General features: G+C 41.2%; 1 pseudogene; it reads left to right on the top strand.

Annotated features, from left to right (window-relative positions):
* Nucleotides 1–235: 235 nt before the first annotated feature.
* On the top strand, nucleotides 236–11,119 carry LOC139453871 (lysosomal protective protein-like; annotated as a pseudogene).
* The last annotated feature ends 11,319 nt before the right edge of the window (nucleotides 11,120–22,438 follow it).

The raw sequence follows: 22,438 nt of genomic DNA, 5'->3' as shown, positions 1-22,438 counted from the left end.
CTATCAGGCTCACAGTGAGAGAATAACACATCCCTCAGACTAGTGTGTCTCTATCAGGCTCACAGTGAGAGAATAACACATCTCAGACTATTGTGTTTCTATCAGTTCATCAGTGAGAGAGACTTGTAGAGTCTATTAACAATGTTAACCCATGAACCAAGCATTTGAAGTTTTAAATACCAGTGTCTAAATGCTTCATTCAACCTTGACTGGACCTCGACATACTGGTCGTACGATGTTCCCACAAGGTGACATAACAATGCTGCTTAGCTGTATGCACAGGGATAAGGGCCATTAGTACGTGTCTTGTGTGGACATACATTAACGTGTAAATAGACTGTGTACTAGGATTTCGATTAGAGTCATCAAATGTCAATACAAACATTTGAGTGAGTGAGTGAGTGAGTGAGTGAGTAAGTGGGTTTCTGTTTAATGCCGCTTTTTGAACAGTTATATCACGACCCGTCAGTTTCACATTGGATGAAAGCCTGAATTGATGCAGGTCTCAGATGCAACCCACCAACACATGTGTGGTGCTAACAAACCGGGATTTGAACCACAATAATAAGTCCCTGGTTAAATTAAGGGACGCGAAACACGGCACCCTAGACGACAGGGCCACCCTGTTCAAACGTTATCAAGGCCGACATTTACATCGCAACCAAATACTCAGGATACCCTCCAACCACGCAACTTCGAGAAACAGTGCAAATGCAGCACCATGGGTAGCCCGTATCTCTCATTGCTTCAACCCTGGTATTGGATGAATATGTATAACGCACAGCTGGACTTACTTGAGGGGCAGGACTTGCGCAATTGCAACACGTCGCAGACAAGACTACACAAGTCATGCTTATGTGATGCTGAGGCAAAGACTGCCATAAAACTCGGACACACGTTTTTACAGAGATCACTTAAGTCTGACAGGTAAGACCTGATCATGTCGACTAGGTATACCTTACTGATTGTTTACGCGGCCAACATATAGGTGGAGTGAGTGAGTGAGTATGGTTTTACTCTAGCAATATCAGGGCAGGTGGACCCTTTGTACTCGTTCAGGGAATCGAAACCAGGCCTTCGGAGTGATGAGCTAACGCTTTTAAGCACTCGACTAGCCCGCCGCTCCAACATAACGAAACAAGGTCATTTTACCAGCCCGTTCCGGAGTTGACATAATCTGACACCGGTTATACAACTAAACTTCACCTGTTTTTTTTTTGATAATATGATTGAAATCTAAAACTATGTGTGTTTATCCAATTTGTCTTTCCATCACTTTGAAGAAGGAAGACTTAAAGGTTCTACCGTCAAACATCAGTCGAGCGTCCGGACGTGAACATGGTATCCTGGCTACTGGTCCTCGCTGTCCTCGCCGTGGTTGCACGAGCAGCTGTACCAGAGGACGAGATCACAGAGTTGCCCGGATTGAGTCAACCTCCCAGCTGGAAGCAGTACTCTGGATATCTGAAGGCCTCGGGCACCAGGAAGCTGCATTACTGGTGAGAACACCTGGTGGTAACAGATACTGCTGGCTAGAACACCTGGTGGTAACAAGTTAATGCTGGGTAGAACACCTGGTGACAAAAAGTACAACTGGTTAGAACACCCGGTGGTAACAGATACTGCTGGCTAGAACACCTGGTGGTAACAGATACTGCTGGCTGGAACACCTGTCGGTAACAAATACTGCTGGCTAGAACACCTGGTGGTAACAAGTTAATGCTGGGTAGAACACCTGGTGACAAAAAGTACAACTGGTTAGAACACCCGGTAGTAACAGATACTGCTGGCTAGAACACCTGGTGGTAACAGATACTGCTGGCTAGAACACCTGTCGGTAACAGATACTGCTGGCTAGAACACCTGATGGTAACATATACTGCTGGCTAGAACACCTAGTGGTAACTGATACTGCTGGCTAGAACACCTCATGGTAACAAATAGTGCTGGCTAGAACACCTCATGGTAACAAATACTGCTGGCTAGAACACATCATGGTAACAAATACTGCTGGATAGAACACCTTGTGGTAACACATACTGCTAGCTAGGACAACTCATGGTAACAAATACTGCTGACTAGAACACCTGGTGGTAACATATACTGCTGGCTTGAACACCTCATGGTAACAAATACTGCTGGCTAGAACACATCATGGTAACAAATACTGCTGGCTAGAATAACTGGAAATCATGCTGGTGTAAATACGTCGTAGTAAAGCGATACTGATGTTAAGGCTATCCCGTAATAATGATGGTGAGAATACTCTGTAATAATGAATACTGGTTTGAGAAGACCTTGTGTAACGAATACTGGTTTGAGAAGACCTTGTGTAACGAATACTGCTTTGAGAAGACCTTGTGTAACAAATACTGCTTTGAGAATACTTTACAACGAATAGTGCTGTGAGAATACCTTGTATAACGAATACTGCTGTGATATTATCTTGTAACGAATACTGCTTTGAGAATACCTTGCAACGAATATTGCTGTGAGATTACCATGTATAACGAATAATGCCGTGAGAATACCTTTATAACGAATACTGCTTAGAGAATATCTTGTATAACGAATACTGCTGTGAGAATATTTTGTGTAACGAATACTGCTTTGAATAAGACCCTATGGTAACGAATATTGTTGTGTGATTACCCTGCATGTGATAACGAATACTGCTGTGAGAATATCCTATGGTAACGAATATTTTTCTATGTGAATATCGTGTGGTAAAGAATATTGCTATGCGAATATCCTATAGTAACGAATATTGCTGTGACAATACCCTATGGTAACGAATATTGCTATGTGAATATCGTGTGGTAACGAATATTGATGTGAGTATATCCTGTGGTAACCAATACTGCTAGGTGAATACCCCGTTGTAACACATACTGATGTGCGAATACCCCATTGTAACGAATACTACTGGTGAAAATACCTCGTAGTATCAATATGTAGTATTTAAATACTGCTGGGAGATTACCCGCTAGTATTGCTACTATAAATACTGCTGCTGGAAATACGCGGAGGTAACAAATTACTACTGATGCGTAATAATGCTGAACCACGTATAACCTCTGATAACTGCAATGACTGACCTGTCAGACATACGTTCATACTACTAGTTTATATACCCTCCCTCGCTTGCTGCCATTTACTGTAAAAGCCTTCATCAGTGAAATGTTCCTTAAGGTTTGTTGAGTCTCAGAGTTCCACACCGAAGACAGACCCAGTGGTTCTGTGGCTGAATGGAGGCCCCGGATGTAGCTCCCTGCTAGGGCTCCTCACAGAGAACGGGCCGTTCAGGGTGAGTGACCTGCTTCAACTGATGGATCCACGGATACCCCCTTAATAGGCGACGTCACGGATAAGGTGGTCAGGCTCGGGGACTTTCTTTATTGTGAGTCTTCGTACCCAGACGGCTTGGGGCGTTGCTCATAATATGAGTTTTTGGATTGTCTGGTCGAGACTCGATTATTTACAGACACCGTTATATAGCTAGAATATGCCGAGTGCGGCGTTTAGCAAACATTAAAACCGATAGATAGCCATGACCGACGTTAATAGCATTTAAACGACCTCTTGTGATGTCAGAAAAGTGATCAAGTGATGTATTCTAGCATTCAAATCCATTAAACAGACTCAAAGGCTATTATATTTATCTCGTGAATAAACACTCCTACTGCATGATCCCCATTTTTGCTGATTTTGTTATTTGTTTCCTCTTTGCTACCTCACAGATTGCTACTGACGGGGAGAGGGTGGAGTACAATCCACTGGAACGCGGTAAGCTGTGTGTGTGTGTGTGTGTGCGCGCGCGTAAGTGTGCGTGCATCCTGGAACGACTAAGAACTCTGTTCAATATTTTCGGCATCCGTGCCCCATTGATGGAGAAGGATTGCCGGGCATCAACAGCTATTCAAAATCAATAATCGCTTCTACCACAGTCATGCCCAGCAGTCATTTTGACCTCCTAAGCACCATTGTACATCAAGGTGTTCCTCTGTTCCTCGAGGCCCCAGCCGGTGTTGGGTTCTCCTTCAGTGACGACAGAAACTACATCACAGATGACGATGAGGTGACCGTATTGACATGTGGACAACATCACGTGTTTACTATTAACATATGGACAACATCCCTTGTTTACTATTAACATATGGACAACATCACGTGTTTACTATTAACATATGGACAACATCACATGTTTACTTTTGGCATATGACATGCGTCAGGTGTTTACTATTAACATATGGACATCATCACATGTTTACTATTAGCATATGGCATGCGTCATGTGTTTACTATTAACATGTAGACAACATCACATGTTTACTATTAGCATATGGCATGCATCATGTGTTTACTATTAACATGTGGACAACATCACATGTTTACTATTAGCATATAGGATGTTTACTGTCACTGTCAGGACATGATGCCACGTACTGTCGTTTGACATTGGCCGCATGTCATGTTGCTTAGTAACAATTTACAACTTCTGTCAACTGTTTGGCATTGGTCGTATGTCATGCTGCTCAGTAATAATGAAAACTTCTGTCAGCTGTTTGACACTGGCCGTGTGTCATGTTGCTTAGTAAAAATGTCAACTTCTGTCATCTTGATATGCTCAAGGTTTTGCCCTTTTAAATATAGATTTTTAGTGTTTCTGTTGGTTTTAGTCTTCGTGGTTTTATGTGTTTAAGGTAGCTCACAACAACTACCTCGCGTTGAAAGATTTCTTCTTGAAGTACCCTGAGTACAAGACCAACGACTTCTATATCACTGGGGAGAGCTACGGAGGCATCTACGTGCCGACACTCAGCGCAATCGTCGTCGACGACCAATACATCAACTTTAAGGTCAGTTAGTTGTGCGAGGATACGTTAAGCTACACGAGTTAAATAGTCACATGGCTAAGATTCATGAGTTAAACAATCACAGTGCTAGAATAATTGCCCACGTCAGTCGCATTGCCACCACCGCCTCCGTGGTCTAGTGTGTATAGCGTGGTGGGCGGAAGGTCTGTGGTTCGATCCCTTTATACCAAAACACGTTAAAGATGGTATTTGTTGTTACCCCGCCTGACGCTCGGCATTAGGTGGGCATACTGGTCGACTCAGAATCGGTATAATTATTCTGAGTGGTGTTTTCGTGTAAAGGAGCATTCACACGGTACAACTAGTTGTATACAATTAGCACACGTGTCACGTAGGGAACTTGTGGTAAAATACAGTAAAACCTCGTTACTCCGGACCGCCTCACTCACTCACTCACTCCTATGATAACGATAACTGCTGTCTACCACTACCACATCTCTGTCAGAATGCTCCTGTTCTAATGTCGTTAATGCTGCTTCCAGGGGTTTGCAGTTGGCAATGGAGTTACTGACGCCGCTATGAGCGACAGCTCTCTCATCTACTTCGCCTACTACCACGGCCTCATCGGGGACATGTACGTAGACGCTCCTGTATAAAACCTATAGACTATGAAGTGTGTCAACAGCTGCCAGATACACCAGGCTTAGTGACACACAAGCAAGGCATGACTCTCCAGAGCTAACATGGACGTACCAGCTTGTTTGATATGTCTAAATGTTCATTGTGTAACCATTATTTAATGTGGAATTCAAACGAAAAACAGCTTCATGCAGGCTCGGACGCGCATACAGTTTGTCCCTCACTCTCTGAAGGTTCAGATTCCAATGAGCGCACGCAGTTCTTTACACATGGCCCATACATTTCCTTGTACCACGTGACCACCTCCGTGGTCTTGTGGTAGAGCGTCCGCACGGAGAGCGGAAGGTCCAGGGTTCGATCCCGGGCCGCGTCACACAAAAAGACGTTAAAAGATTGTACTTGTTGTTACCCTGTCTGGCGCTCGGCATTAAGAGGCTAAAACAAGGACTGGTCGGCTCGGAGTCAGTATACTGTGTCTGAGTGGGGTATTCATGTTAAACTGCAGCATGGTATCTCAGTGAGCTAGCACTATAAATCGGCATCAGTCCGGTCTAGTACAAGCAGCCACACACACACATACACGTGCATGCACGTCGCTATATAAGTGCAATAATCTTGGACGCGACGTTAAACCCAATTTCACCTCACCTCCTTTTACCACGTGACCGCCTACGTGGTCTAGTGGTAGAGCGTCCGCCCGGAGAGCGGAAGGTCCGGGGTTCGATCCCCAGCCGCGTCATACCAAAAGACATTAAATGATGGTACTTGTTGTTACCCTGTCTGACGCTCGGCATTAAGGGGCTAAAACAAGGACTGGTCGGCTCGGAGTCAGTATACTGTGTCTGAGTGGGATATTCATGTTAAACTTTGGCATGGTATCTCAGTGAGCTAGACATGAACGTCGCTATATAAGTGCAATAATCTTGGACACGACGTTAAACCCAATTTCACCTCACCTCACCTCCTTTTACCATGTAATCGCCTCTCACCTCTTCTGCTCGCACAGGTTTAGTGCTGTTGATTTTGGAAACTTGAATCCCTCACTAACAAGGTCATTTCTTCTTCTCCAGCAACTGGGACATCCTGATGACCCACTGCTGTCAGGGCCTGGAGGGCCGGTGCAACTTCTACGACAAAATCTCCAATGACACCAACTGCAAGAGAGCTGTACGTTTCACACATTTATTTGATTTATCATCCAAAACTGACATCTACGGGAGTTTTCTCTCCTGTGAGATCAAGCAACATCGCTACAATGAGAATCCAAATGTTTTGCAGACCATTGTGACGTCATCATAACCATGGCGTCATAATCAAGTGGCATCACTAATCTCTCTGCCGCTGAAGCTGGTTGGCTTCAGCCTCGGAATTTAAACTTTTATCGACTTGTGTTGATACATTTGATATCAAAAGACACTCGGGTGACATTCACTGTTAGCCTATATACACTGCAGCTATATATCAACACTATTTTATCCCGCCAGATGCCACATAATATGGTGCTTATTATACATTAGTTTGTCTGTCAGATAACTCACAATATATCAAATTATCTGTTTGATACAGGATTGTCAAACATTATGTATTACAGCATTAATCATTTTGATTGTCATACTATATACATGTATCAGACAAATATGTTTCAAGGGTGTGGATTGGTTCGATATTTAATATACTCCTTAGAAACAAGAAACGCACATATGGTATAGGAAATCCATTATTACATACATTGTTGATAATGTAGGGGTTCTAGAATGCCAACTGTTGTCCATTTGCAAACGTTGAACGGGAAAAAACGTCGTCGGACGATTTGAAGCAAGAATATTGCAGTCCCCCGAAGCCAGGGTAGCCATTCTGTCAGAGATGACCAGTTCTAGACTAGGATTTCGCTACTAACAGCCTGTTACGTCACTAGTCCGCGTGGCTAACGACAGGTCAACCTCATGTTACAAAGGCTGCGCAGGATCGTTTCACATGGCGACGTCATATTGTTGCGTTAGATAGCTGCGTGCGACAGGGCCACTCTGAACCACACGAGCAGTGCACAGGCCGAGTGAGCCAACATTCCCAAACGTGTGATCCATACTCTCACTTCGTAACGAGCAGGACATTCTTTGAACAGTACGGTGGCCCATAAGGGACATGGAGTATGTTTTTCAATATTTTGATATTTCACTTACTGTTATCGTAACCTTTTGCAAATGAACACGATTTGTCATACAAATATGTGATAAATCATGTATAAAGAAGATATTAAATCGCTGAAAAGTGAAGCAAAAATGTCAAAAACTCAAATGAAAATGTCAAAAACAAAAGCGAAAATGTCAAAAACTCAAATGAAAATACAGAAAACTATTTCCACCGCGATGGAAATATTATCACCGCGGTGGAAATAGTTTTCTGTATATTCATTTAGTTTTTGACGTTTTCACACTTTTTTTTGACATTTTCGTTTTTGTTTTTGACATTTCAATTTTAGTTTTTGACATTTTCGCTTCACATTTCAGTGATTCAATAGCTACATGAAAATACATTTTCCATGTATTCGGTTGTTTTTATACATGATTTATCACATATTTGAATGACACATTTGTGTCAATTTGCAAAAGGTTACGATAACAGTAAGTGAAATATCAATATATTGAAAAACATACTCCATGTCCCTGATGGGCCACCGTAGAGCAGAAATGGAGTTTTGTGGTTTTTTAGGGGTATATCAAAATATTACCTAGATGATACAAGGACATAGTATACTGATACATGTACGTAGGTACAGATACCACAATGACATTGCAACACGATGGATGATTAGTGTCAAGGGCTGTTTGTTAAAGACACAGTACACATAATTCTTATTTCCTCAGTTGTTCGAGACGTATCAAGCAGTTCTCGGCAGTGGCCTCAACGTCTACAACCTGTACGGAGAGTGTGTGAACACGGCGACCCGACTGACGTACGACGTCAACACAGGCACCTACATCTCCTCCAACTTTGGATGGTTCCTGCCACACTCACCACAAGTGCAGGAAGAAATCAGAATAGGCCTGAGAAAATATGCCAAAAACGAAATATTGATTTTCAAAATTACATGTACATTGACGTCGTCGATGTAAAACTAAGTACATTCAAACAAAAGCTAATAATTAGAGCAAAATAGAATATTGATTTTCAAAACTACATTGAAGCGTGACCATATAAAACGAAGTTGGTTCAAATGCTGGTAACAATTCAATATCTTTCAATCAACGAAACAATTAAAACACAAAAAGAAAATATAAGACAAAACGGTAAAAAAATCGCTTTAAAGATAACTTCCCTTTGTTAACTACCAGGATATGCTGTACGTGGGTTCGAATCAAAGATTCGACCAGATAAGAAAATGATTTCCGATTTGTCAGCATGCTTAAACAAAATTAGACACTGGGTAAGTGAAAACCAAATTCTAATATGAGTCAAAAAGGCAGTCACGGCTGCCTATGTATCGAAAAGTAAAGGCATGAATTTGACATTTCGTTCTTAGTACGAACTTTTGTCTCACGTCTGAAAACTTTGGGAGGAAGTGAGTTCTTAGACGTAGAGAGGTGACTGTGTAAGAGAATACCCAATGAGCTTCGAGGATTATATGTCCCCATTGAAGGGACGGTGTAAGCAGATTGTTATATAATTATATATTACTCACTATCATTAGAAGAAATAAGAACGGATTATATGCCTACCTAGAAGCTACACTAAATGCGAACTATTGTACAGACGAGGCAATGCTATTACAATTATTAACGTTTCTCAAATGATGAAGAGTCTCCCAGCCGGGATGCTCCGCATGACACCACCCTGTCTTAATGACACAAACGTCCTTGTATACCTGAATCAGCCGGAAGTGCGCCGTGCTCTCCATATACCGGACTGGGACTCTTGCAGGTAGGTTTTAGGCTCTGACATATTTGAAGATGATGAGGGTGATAATGAAGATGATTTTATGAGCGCTTCCGGTTGAACCTATTTCGCTTACTTAGGGTGACGATATCACTATCGCTTGAGAGTTCATAATGTTTTTGGGGGCGTGAGTGAGTGAGTATGGTTTTATGCCGCTTTTAGCAATATTCCAGCAATATCATGGCGGGGGACACCAGAAATGGGCTTCACACCATTGTACCCATGTCGGGAATCGAACCCGGGTCTTCGGCGTGACGAGCGAACGCTTTAACCACTAGGCTACCCGACCGCCCCGGCTCAAGATGGAAGGCACCTATTCGGTTCTACTGGATTTAAGGTGAATTGTCGGTTTTTCGTGTACCGTTTTGCAAGTCCACCGCCCGGCGTTACCATAGATTTTCATCTACCTCTAACTTTACACCAACTTCCGGTGATCTCAAAGTTTCGGAAGATAACTGTGTAATTAATATACCAGAGGCTATTTTGTTCATTACATCATATTACATAATCAAATATTGTAAATATCAACTCAGTATTGGCTGATTTAGACCTTGTTTAAATATGACAATCCAACTAATTCAGCCTATCGATGGATTGCATTTCACTTATGTAATGATTTCTTTTCCTGTAATTTCTGAACTATCAAACAATCTCCTTGAATTAATGATGAGCAATTCGCTTATTTTAGCGGACCGGTGTCTTAGGGCTACACAACCATCTACAGGACAGTGAGGGAACAATACCTAAAGGTCCTCAGCGCAAAGATTTGAATACGTCATAACAAGTTCTCAGGTTGATAGAAATGTTGAGGGTTAACTCCTTGAGATGAAATTCGGACCAGTATTGGTAAGAATTTATCCAGTTCCTTTTAACTATCGAATGTAAGGATACTGAGAGGAGTGACATATATGAATTTCTTGGTATGTGATAATACAATGTTGATGTTGCAGAGGCGGGTGTTGGTGTACAGCGGTGATGTGGACATGGCCTGTAACTTCCTCGGAGACCAATGGTTTGTCGACTCCCTCAAACAGATGGTAGGATGTGTGTGATTCGCCTGCACAAACACGGGTGTTATCTGAAGACAATACGTGGCCATTACTGTTTAAATACACAATAAGGGCCCACAATGATAACTGGTCAAAATGTTAAAATTTTAGGATTGTGAAGTTTTCAATTTGGTTCAGTATATAAAAATTCTCATCATTATCTACATCCGCTGTTGACAGACCGTTCAGCCCCGGAAGCCTTGGTACTACATTGCTGCGGACAAGACTAAACAAGTGGCTGGGTTCGCTAAAGGGTTCGAGAATCTTGTGTATATCACCGTCAGGGTACGTGTCGCTGTCTTGTCAATTCCATTGCATCTTTCCCCATCTACATATCTCATAGATCTTTGTCCCTTAACCTGCGTCACTGGGTACCATAACACCGCGTCTCCAGGTGTCATAAATACGTGTCTCTATGTATTATAGATCCGCATCTCTAGGTATCATAGATCCTGTCTCTAGGTGTCATAGATCCGCCTCACTAGGTCTCCATTTAATATTCTCCTCGACGTCAAAGATGTGAAAAAAACCCATAAATCAATTAAAGAAGTCGTGATCAATAAACTGCAAAGGGAGGTGACAAACACAAAGCTGCATTTAATCTTTGACGTTTTGTTTGCAGATAAGCCTCGACCAGCATTTGTCATGTTCACCAACTTCATCAAAAACATTCCTTATTAGACCAATAAACCTGAAGCATTGCGTGTGTATTTAGAAACTTATAAGCTATTTGACATGTCTGGTAATCGATTTGAGATGTTTCTTAAATTCAATACTGTGACGTCATGTGGAGCCACTGTTCCTAGAGGCAGTGACACAGTACTGTGATGTCACATGGAGCCACTGTTCCTAGAGGCAGTGACACAGTACTGTGATGTCACATGGAGCCACTGTTCCTAGAGGCAGTGACACAGTACTGTGATGTCACATGGAGCCACTGTTCCTAGAGGCAGTGACACAGTACTGTGATGTCACATGGAACCACTGTTCCTAGAGGCAGTGACACAGTACTGTGATGCCACATGGAGCCACTGTTCCTAGAGGCAGTGACACTGTACTGTGGTGTCACATGGAGCCACTGTTCCTAGAGGCAGTGACACAGCATGTGATGTCACATGAGGTCACTGTTCCTAGAGGCAGTGACACAGTACTGTGATGTCACATGGAGCCACTGTTCCTAGAGGCAGTGACACAGTACTGTGATGTCACATGGAGCCACTGTTCCTAGAGGCAGTGACACTGTACTGTGATGTCACATGGAGCCACTGTTCCTAGAGGCAGTGACACAGTACTGTGATGTCACATGGAGCCACTGTTCCTAGAGGCAGTGACACTGTACTGTGATGTCACATGGAGCCACTGTTCCTAGAGGCAGTGACACAGTACTGTGATGTCACATGGAGCCACTGTTCCTAGAGGCAGTGACACAGTACTGTGATGTAACATGGAGCCACTGTTCCTAGAGGCAGTGACACTGTACTGTGATGTCACATGGAGCCACTGTTCCTAGAGGCAGTGACACAGTATTGTGATGTCACATGGAGCCAATGTTCCTAGAGGCAGTGACACAGTACTGTGATTTCACGTGGAGCCACTGTTCCTAGAGGCAGTGATCTGTGTTAAAACAGGTCTTCAGCAACCCACACTTGCTGCGAGAGGCCACGTTTGACCTCCTTAGCCTTGCATCACAATATACAGCATACCACGCTTGCATAACTTATCAGCGCAGATTAATCTTCAGCAACCCAAGCTTGTCGTAAGAGGCACTAACTGGATGGGTGGTCAGGCTGGCTGATTGGATTGGTATCGTATCCCAATTGCGTAGATCGGTGCTCATGATGTCAATCACTGGATCGTCTTGTCCAGACTCGATTATTTACAGACCACCGTCATAAAGTTGAAATATCGCTGAGTGCGGCGTTAAACAAAACAAAAACAAAACAAACCCAAACAAGCACTGTTCTTATAAGCAGTAACACAATACTGTGATTCCATAATGGGTAACTGTCACAATAGGCACTGACATAGTACCTTGACTTCATATGCAGTGATATATATACTCTGCTAATAAAGAAACGCAAAAGTGATTTTAAATGTATCTTTCACACATCATATAAATAATATACAGATGGTAATCGAATCAACAGATGGTAATCGATTGTTCATAATTTGCACATATCATTATCCAATAGGATATTTTGAAACCTGTATGCGAGTCCTTTCTCATATGATATATATACATGCCGGGGATTGTCGCTGAGCTATATAGGAATCTTGTATGGCCACCATTGGAGTCCACACAAGACTGGCATCGTCGTCCCACGGAAGCAATCAGCAATCACTCTGTCTGCAGTGATTGTGCCAACTGTCGGAGGTTCTGTGGTTGGTGCTGACGTGCTCACAGTCGTTGATCCAGTGCATCCGATAAATGTTATATTGAGTTTTAATCTGGAGACCTGGAGAGTAGGAAATGTGGCTGAATGATAGAACCTGTATGTTGTGATTCCTGAAAAAGGCTGTTGTCAGTCTTGCCTTGTGAGGTCAGGCATTGTCTTGTTGGAAAATGACGTTCGCTTCTTGCGTAATGGAAAGGACGTGTGGCCGAAGATTATCATCCGTGTAACGTTGCTTCGTTAAATTCCCCAGAACGTGCAAAACCTGGCTACACCTGAAGATGATGCTCCTGTTTGTAGTGGGCAAATGGTGGTGTTGCGTTAGGGTTCCGTCAGTCGTGGCATGTTTTTACAGTGTACTTGTGTAAGATTGTGATGACATGCAAATGAAAACACAGCATTTTTATGACTCAACGAGTGATGTTGCACGTGCATGTCATGTTGGTGTGTTTCGGTGGTATTCATTTTGTATGGATGTCGGTAACACTTCTTTTACTGCTCTTGCGTTTCTTTTTTTGCAGAGTATATTTGTGAAGTTGTGTTGAGCCACTCTCTCTTCACACAGTCAAGCCACTGCCATAGGGACATAAAACATAATATTTCTTCTGGACAGTAATACAGTCAAACAACCTTGTGTTGAACTTTGATATGTCAACTTACGGTTGTCTCGAAGAAAAAGCTTGGTCTCTGCATATTCCTTCTTTATTCATTATGTTTCGGTTGTGTCAAAGCATTAACGTATACGTAGGTCCCTTTAACTTCGACACAACGTTGTTTGTTTGTAAGTGGTTGGTCTTGAAACATATGTCTTGTAGCAATGGCTGAAAATATGTTTTATCTCAAACATTTGGCCCCGGTCCGTAAGGTGCAACTGTACCTATATTCAGTAGCTAAGTACTACGTCGCAAGGTGGAACTATTGTACTCTATAGAACGTGATACAGCCCTCTTTCGTTACATCTTTACTTCATACTTTTCAAGAATAAAAATCAGCTAAATACAAACTTGTATTGTATTATATAATATTATAGATACGCTCTTCAAAAAATGAAACGCACAGGTGAGTGAGTGAGTGAGTGAGGTACTGCTTTACGTCACATCGGCAATATTTCAGCCATATCGTGACGAGAAATTAGACATGAAATATACAAATATTTAAACTTTATAAAAATCTGTCATCAAAGGACAGTATGAGAACTAGAATATCACAGATAAGATTTAAAACTAGTTGCAGAACAGTTAAAAGCATTAAGTAGTAAGGAACAACACAATATAAAAATGGGCTAGAGATCGTCAGTAACTAAAGGGAGAAACGCACAGGTAGAATTTTAGTAAATTTATTGTACCAAATAAAGTCCATATATTTAATTAAATAGCATATATACAAATATGAAAGTTTAGAGCTCGATAGTCACATGTTGTACAAAGGCATTGAAAACTGTTTATTGTCATGTTGCATAAGGCCACAACGTTGCGCTGAGCTCAGTATCTCGTGTGACCGCCTCGGGCAGCAATCACGTCTCTGCATCTCCTCGGCACTGAGTGGATAAGATATCTCGACGACCAGGGCAAGGCGTTGATGTTGGCATTATGAAGGTAGTCTACCATGGCACGGGCTGTGTTCGGTTGAGCGTTTTTTTCCATTTTGAAACAGCTCCCTCTGGTGGTCAATGATTGGAAGAAGGTGACGTTGAAGAAATTGATTCATGTAACGATTTGCTGTCGTTGAACCACAACCGTGTCAGATGTCTTGGTGTAGGATATGACCTTATGACCGCTGATTTTAAAGCGGCGTAAAACCATACTCACTCACTTACTCATTTTTGTAAGAGTATTTCATTCATGTTAGTCGTAATCATCCTGTCACCACATTCTAAATGTCGTCTAAAAACAAGTGCGCGTAGACACTAAATACTCAGCATGTTTTAAGGCAGCTCTACTGCGAGGGGTGAAGAGTTCTGAACCTTACATAGAAAGACATGACCTTAAAACACAAAGATGGAGGAGGTAGACAAGCTCTTTACCCACAATGCATTATATTCAGAATATCCAGAATGTTTAGGGAATGATCTTTTCCCTTTTTGTTTGCATTTCCAGGAACAGATTATTTAGTGTATAAGGTTTGACAGGCAGTGACACAATGTTGTGACGTCATGTTGAGCCGCTGACCCTATGACCAGTGCCACAATATTGTGACGTCAGGAGAAGCCGCTGACCATCTAGGCGGTGACACAATGTAGTGGCGTCATGTTGAGCTGTTGTCTCTCTAGGCAGTAACACGGTACAGTGACGTCATAAAGACAACTGTCCGTACAGGTCATGTAAAGTGAGGAAGTGAGTTAAAATTTTACATCGCATCGGCAATATTGCAGCCATATCGCGATGAGAACAAGGTAGTTACTATTGTTAAAAACCTGTCGACGAAGGACAGTAAAACAGTAAAGTAAATATCACAGTTTAGATATAAAACAAACCAATCAATATTAAAACAAAGACCTTTACAGTAAATTAGTTCATATTAATTAAAACCAGGTTATAGACCACCTAACTGGGAATCATGGGAACTTAAAGTGCTTTTGCAGGATTTATGCCATCACTTGTGGTTGTTTGTTATGCTGACCAATATTAAAAAAATCGAAGCACAATAAATACATTAAAACACTAGTTGATATTATACACTTCAACATAGATGGACTCTCATGCCATTTTCAAGGGGACAATAATTTACACTACTTTAAACCCCTGAGTGGCACAGCTTTCAATAATCTTAGTTGTTAATAGTGAGTGAGTGAGTTAAATTTTAAGTCACATCAGCAATATTTCAGCCATATCGTGACTATCAAAGGTTAAACATTATAAATACTTTTAAAAAAACTTGCCAACAAAGGGCATTAAAATAGAAATATTTAAAACTAGTATGAATATTACAATACATGACAATACATTATAAAAACAGGCTATTGATCTCCAACAACTGAAGGTAGATCACCATGCTAGGGTCCATGGGGACTTACAGTACTTTTGCTACCTTCATGAACCCCAGCCGGATATACACCATCTCTTCGGGTGTTGGCGACGATTATTAACACATTTAGCCATATTAAAACAACATATATTCTACGATTAAAGACTGTGATAAGAACAAATCTACTTCGAATGACGTGGTCTTATATTCCCTCTCCAGGGGACAATAATTTTACATTACTTCAACCCCCTTCGAGGATACAGCCACTGACAATATCAGTTATTACATTTATTCTTCCAATTTTAAAAAAAGTATATTATATACACAACATATTAATCAAAATTTATGGTACAATTCAATTTCTTTTTAAAAAAAACAAATGAAACATTGAAATAAGTCCCTTGTGATGGCAAAATCAATACAGTCAAGCAGGACATGCTTGACTGTGATTGTTTCATCACAGGGGATACAGAACGGAGGATCTTCACCTGGTAACAAATACTCATGTGTATATGTAGAATGACCAATACGACATCGTCGCATAATGACCTCTTCAAATCTGGACTGACAACCCAAGTAGGTGTAACCGATATTTGGTTTTATTGCATGTAATTTATTGATACCTACTTGGGTGTCCCACTTCTTTTGCATGAGATCTCGGATGTAAGATCTAATCACGGGTTTACAATCAGTGTATGGGAACAGAAGTGGTGTCACAGATTTGTTGAGTGCTGCTTTTGCAGCAGCAGCGGCCTTGTGTTACCAATAATTCCAACGTGGCTAGGTAGCCAACAAAAGACGATGTCGTACTGGCCAGTCGAAAGATCGTTATGTAATTCTATAATTTCACGTAAAAGTGGATGTTTAGATAAAATATTTGTAATTGCCCGAAGACAGGAAAGGGAATCAAAAAATATTATGAACTGATTATGTTTAGTCTGCGTATTAATATATTTAAGAGCTATTAAGATTGCCCGTGATTCTGCTTGAAAAATTGAACTGTCATTCGGTAATCTTGATGATATTGTTCTGGATCCAATGACGGTGGCGCTAGCAACTGCGTCACCCTCCTTGGATCCATCAGTAAATATGGACTTGGAAGTGTTGTAAGTGCTTCTTAATTGATTATATTCTTGCTGATACATTAGTTGGTTAGTGTCTGATTTCTTTAGTTTAGTTGAGGAAAGGTCTACTTGTGGTTTTACCAGTTGCCACGGAGGAGATGACAGTGTTTGAGTGGGAGAGATGTTATTGAGGTCAATTTTTGCAGCAGATATTTCAGGTTTTATTCTTATTCCAAGGGGTGGTTCGAGGGATTGTTTCTTTTGATACTGATCCTCATACAGAGGATGAAAAACGCAGTCATGTGCTGGATTAGATTGATTGGAAAATAGTTTTGTGACGTATTGTAATGATAGTTTTATACGACGTTGTTTTAGAGATGGCTCATCAGCCTCCACGTACAGACTATTAATGGGTGAAGTTCTGAATGCACTAAGGCAAAGCCGCAGGGCTTGATGATGTATTGTATCTAATAATTTTAAATTACTTTTACAGGCCCCACCATAGATGATGGAGCCATAATCCAGTTTGGAGCGGATAAGGGTTCTGTAGAGTTGGAGTAGGGTTTTCGGATCCCCTCCCCACTTGGAATTTGAAACAACTTTCAACAAGTCAAGGGCCTTCAGACATTTACTTTTCAAATACTTGATGTGCGGTAAGAAGGTCAAATGGTGATCGAAAATGATGCCCCAAAATTTGGCCTCCTTCACAACTTTAATAGGATTACCAGCTAAAGCTAGTTCTGGGTCATTATGAGGTTTGTATTTTCTGCAAAAGTGGATACAGTTCGTTTTAGATTTTGAAAATTTAAAACCATTTTCTAATGACCATTTTTGGATTTTATTTAGACACGATTGTAGTTGCCATTCAAATCGCCCATAATGATACAGGGCCTGGGGAGCTGGTCATAGAGTACCTGAAGATCAGTTTGTTGAAGAGAAGAAGATGGAGGCACATAAAGCGAGCGCAACGTGAAAACAATGTTGAGGCTTAAACGGACTGCAACAGCTTGAAGTGGTGTATTAAGTGGAACAGGGCTATGTATAATATGTTATATGCATCATATTGTCTCAAATTAATATGATCATTATTTTTCAAATAAGTTTCTTGTAAACAAAATGCTGATGGCTTAAAATCTTGTATAAGTAACTGTAAATCATTAAAATTATTCTTTAGTCCCCTGCAAATCCACTGAATAATATAATCGGAACCATTCATGGAGGTTCAACTGGAGATCTGCAGCGAGAGGGAGGTCCATTCCCACGAACCGGGAGTGAGGGACTGACCTCCATCACTAGAGGCTCAAATGGATTATGAACCTCTTACAGTTGTGGCATCTAGAGAAGGTAACTCCAAGTGCTGGAGAGCCCTTACCTTTTTTAACTTCTTTTTTTCTTTTTTAGTCAGGTGCGCTTCGCCCTGATTGTCTTTTACACTGCCTGGTTCTGAAGGAGTCACTATTTGCTGAGAAGGCAAAATCTGAGGTGGTGATGATGGAAGATGATCTGTCTAGGAAGCAGAAGTAGATTTCATAGAGCGAGATGTCTGAGCTTCGTCGATGATAAACTGGTCATCCTTAACCCAAGAGATTAAAGTCTGACAGGAAGCAGAGGCTGTAATGATTGTGACAACTAGAGTTGAGGAAGAGACTGCTGCTGAATAGGTTTTATTTGAGGGGGATTTGAATGGAATTTGTACTAATTGTTAGGCATCAGAGCAAGAAATATTTTGTAGACCCAGCAGATTGACAGATTGTTGTCTCTGTGCACATTCCACAAGGATGGAACCAGAATGAAGACGTGTAACATTGGTTACCTCTCCACCGACACTTTGAAAGCCTTTCGAGATGGCGAAAGGATTTAGTTTTAAGGGATTGCCATCAGTAGATGAGATGACAATGAATCGTGGCCAAGAATCAGCAATCTCAGGTGATGTTTCTTCTTCATCATACGATATAGAATCGATGTGACGACGTTTATTTGTTTTGAAAGAACCAGTTGATTTATTGGGAGCCATGGTGTTATTTTATCATTCGGCACCCCTGCTCCCCACCCGCCATCGAGTGTCAACAAGGAAGATGTCGCAGTGGAAGCCAACCTGCAACACCAGGGATACAGAGGTGTTATACTCCAGAAAATATAGACTTGAAAAGCTATGAGATCAAAAAGAATAAGTGTCAGGCTGGTTCGGCCCATAACACTGTTCCCAAGAAACACAGAATTCAGAGGTCTCTATCTCCAGATTGGCCCATGAGCCACCGCCTTCTGGCATAAGACTCAAGGCATAATTCTGTATACAACTGTTTTGATCACATATTTATATTAATAATATAGATTTTAAAGTCATGTATTCCATGCTAGGGCATGACGTAACCAGCCGATTGATAGAATCGGGCCAACTCTACCACCTGTCGAAGCAAAAGGAACACTTGAATTCTGTATACAACTGTTTTGATCACATATTTATATTAATAATATAGATTTTAAAGTCATGTATTCCATGCTAGGGCATGACGTAACCAGCCGATTGATAGAATCGGGCCAACTCTACCACCTGTCGAAGCAAAAGGAACACTTGTTCCTGGCTCCAGTGCCCTCAACCACCAGAATCCCGTCCTCCACCGACACAGGGGCGCAACCCACGGCAAACGGGTTGCCCAATTTAGTCGCCTCATACGACCAGCAATGGGGTGCTGTGGACATATTCTACCCCGGGTCCACATGGGGGAAGAGCGATTAGCGTTACCCAGCACTCGCCACGGGCAGGTTGCTCTTCACGAGTGCCTAATTGTTAATAACATCACACTAATTTAAGACAATTCAAAATTTATCAAATAATTCTATTTCTTTTAAGAAATCGAGAATTAAACGACCATTGACTTTGATAATAAGATCCTTTAAAGACGTTGAATGATAATAGGTATCCCTTGTGAGAGAAAAGTCTTGAGAGAAAAACTCTCTCATCACAAGGGAGACAAAACGGATGATCCTCACCTTTCAACAAATATTCATGGGTGTAGCCACTTCGGACAATGCAACATCGTCGCAGAACAACTTCGTCATGTCTGGACTGGCAACCTAGGTAGGTGTTACCTAGTTTGGGTTTAAATTCATGAAGTTTATTTGTACCTTCTTTGGTGTCCCATCTTTTCTGCATCAAACTACGAATATATTCCTTGCTAAAATATTGAAATCATTGTAGGGAATGGAAAGATGAAACACTGAATTATCCAAAGCTGCTTTAGCTGCAGCATCAGCTCGTGAGTTGCCAGCAATACTAACATGACTAGGCAACCAACAAAGGGCGATGTCGTATTATTGGCAAGTAGCAAGATTATTGTAAAGTTCTGAAATAGAGTTTATCAGCTGCCACATACAGACTATCATCAGGAGAGGTCCTGAAAGCTCCAAGACAAAGTATCAAGCCCTCATGATGAATTGAATCTGGTTTCGGTAAGTTACTTTTACAGGCTCCACCATAAATGATGGAACAGTAGGCCAATTTTGTGCAATTCAAAGATCTGTACAAATGGAGGAGGGTTGACTGATCCCCGCCCAACTGAGAGTTTGATTTGACTTTCAGCAAGTCTATTGCTTTCAGGCACTTTGCCTTGAGATATTTTATATGTGGTCGGAAATAAGCCCCAAGAACTTAGGACTCCCGAACAACTTTGATAGGTGTGTCAGTTAGAAATACTTCTGGGTCTTTCTGCAGTCTATATTTTCTGCAGAAGTGTATACAATTAGTTTTAGTTTTAGAAAATTTAAAGCCGTTAACAAGTGACTAATTGTGGATTTTATTGAGACACAATGGCAGTTGTCTCTCAATAGTGTGCATGATTTTTCCGCGACAAGAAATGTCAAAATCCTCCACAAATAACGATCCATCAACTGAATCATTCAAAACTCAGACAGAGACTGTTAATCTTGATACTAAATAACGTGACAGACAAAATACTGCCTTGTGGGACACCCTGATCCTGATTACAATGGTTAGACAGGGTTGAACCCGACCGGACTTGAAATTGCCTGTCTGTTAAAAACTGTGATATAAAATGAGGCAAACATGTGAATACTTAAGAATGCCACGCTTCCAAGTTGTATCATAGGCTTTCTCAAGATCGAAAAAGACTGACACTACATGTTGTTTGCTTACAATAACATCTTTAACATAGGATTAAAAACGTACTAAATAGTCGATAGTACTTCGATTTTTGTGGAAACCACTTTAAATATTTTTAATTAGATTATTGGTTTTCAAATACCAAACTAATCAATTATTTACCATACGTTCCGTGGTTTTACAGACACAGCTGAGTCAATGTATAGGGCGGTAAATAGGTGGGTCTGTATTATCCTCACCAGGTTTTGGTATAGGGACTACAATGGCATGATGCTACGAAGGAGGAAAATTCCCTGAGGTCAACATTTGGTCAAAAATATCAAAAAGGGTTTCGAGACATGGTTGAGGCAAATGCTTAAGAAGCTGACAGTGAATATCACCAGCACCCGCCGCTGTATCATGAGCTTGCCAAAGGGCAGTATGTAGCTCATGTAATGAAAATACTTCATTGTCGTCTTCCCCATTATCAGAATTAAAATTAACCTTTTTCTTCTCCTGTTGTTTCTGATATTTCATAAAATAGGGGACATAATTAGACGATGACAAATGTTTTGCCAAAGTTTCACCAAGTTTATTGGCAATGTCTGAAATATCAGTTAATAACTGATCACCACCCTTTTTTGTTCCTTGCGGGAACTTATTTTGGAGACATAGTTCCTCCTAGATTGACGCTTACTTTGTTTAAAAGCACGCCATGCTTTGGTAATTTTTACATGATCTAAATTATTAACTGTAGGATGTCGACGGAAATATTTTTCTGCTTTCTTCCTACATTTCCGTACCTGTTTGCAGGCGTTAGAAAACCATGGTTTACGAATACGTGTATTTGCAGAGGACTTAGAAATTGTCTGATCAGCTTTTTCATTGAGCTGACTGGAATACTTGAATTGTTCTGATGTTATGTTTGTAGTACATGATGCTTCATACAATGACCAATTTGCCTCAGTAAAATTCCATCGAGATGAAGATGGATCACCAGTCATGTTGATGGCTTTAAGAATGGTGGGAAACTGATCCCTTTCACAGAGGTCATCATGAGCCGACCATTCAAAGTCGTTAAATAGGTTTGAATCTGTGAGAGATAAATCAAGTGTTGAATACGTTCCAGTGGCAGGATGTAAATGGGTGGCTGAAGTACTATTGTAAATACATACATACAATTCCTCAAGTACCTTCCCTTTCTTATTTGTGTTTACACTTCCCATAGAGCGTTGTGCCCATTCAGGTCACCCATGATTATACATGGTTTAGGGAGGTGATCATATAGATTTTGAAGATCAAATTGACGAAGTGTAGTGGACGGAGGAATGTACAATGAGCACAGAGTAACTACTATATGGAAAGTTAAACGAACAGCAACAACTTGAAGATTTGTATCAAGAGGAACAGGGCTATAAATGACACCCTGACTCACAGAAGATCCTCCAGATGCCTTATCCCTTGGCGGGAAAAAAGGAAT

The sequence above is a fragment of the Haliotis cracherodii genome, unplaced genomic scaffold (genome assembly GCF_022045235.1).
Source record: "Haliotis cracherodii isolate W230 unplaced genomic scaffold, xgHalCrac1.p SCAF_10, whole genome shotgun sequence".
Taxonomy (NCBI): domain Eukaryota; kingdom Metazoa; phylum Mollusca; class Gastropoda; order Lepetellida; family Haliotidae; genus Haliotis; species Haliotis cracherodii.
Note: the sequence above shows the minus strand (reverse complement) of the source record. Positions and strands in the feature narration are given on the sequence as shown.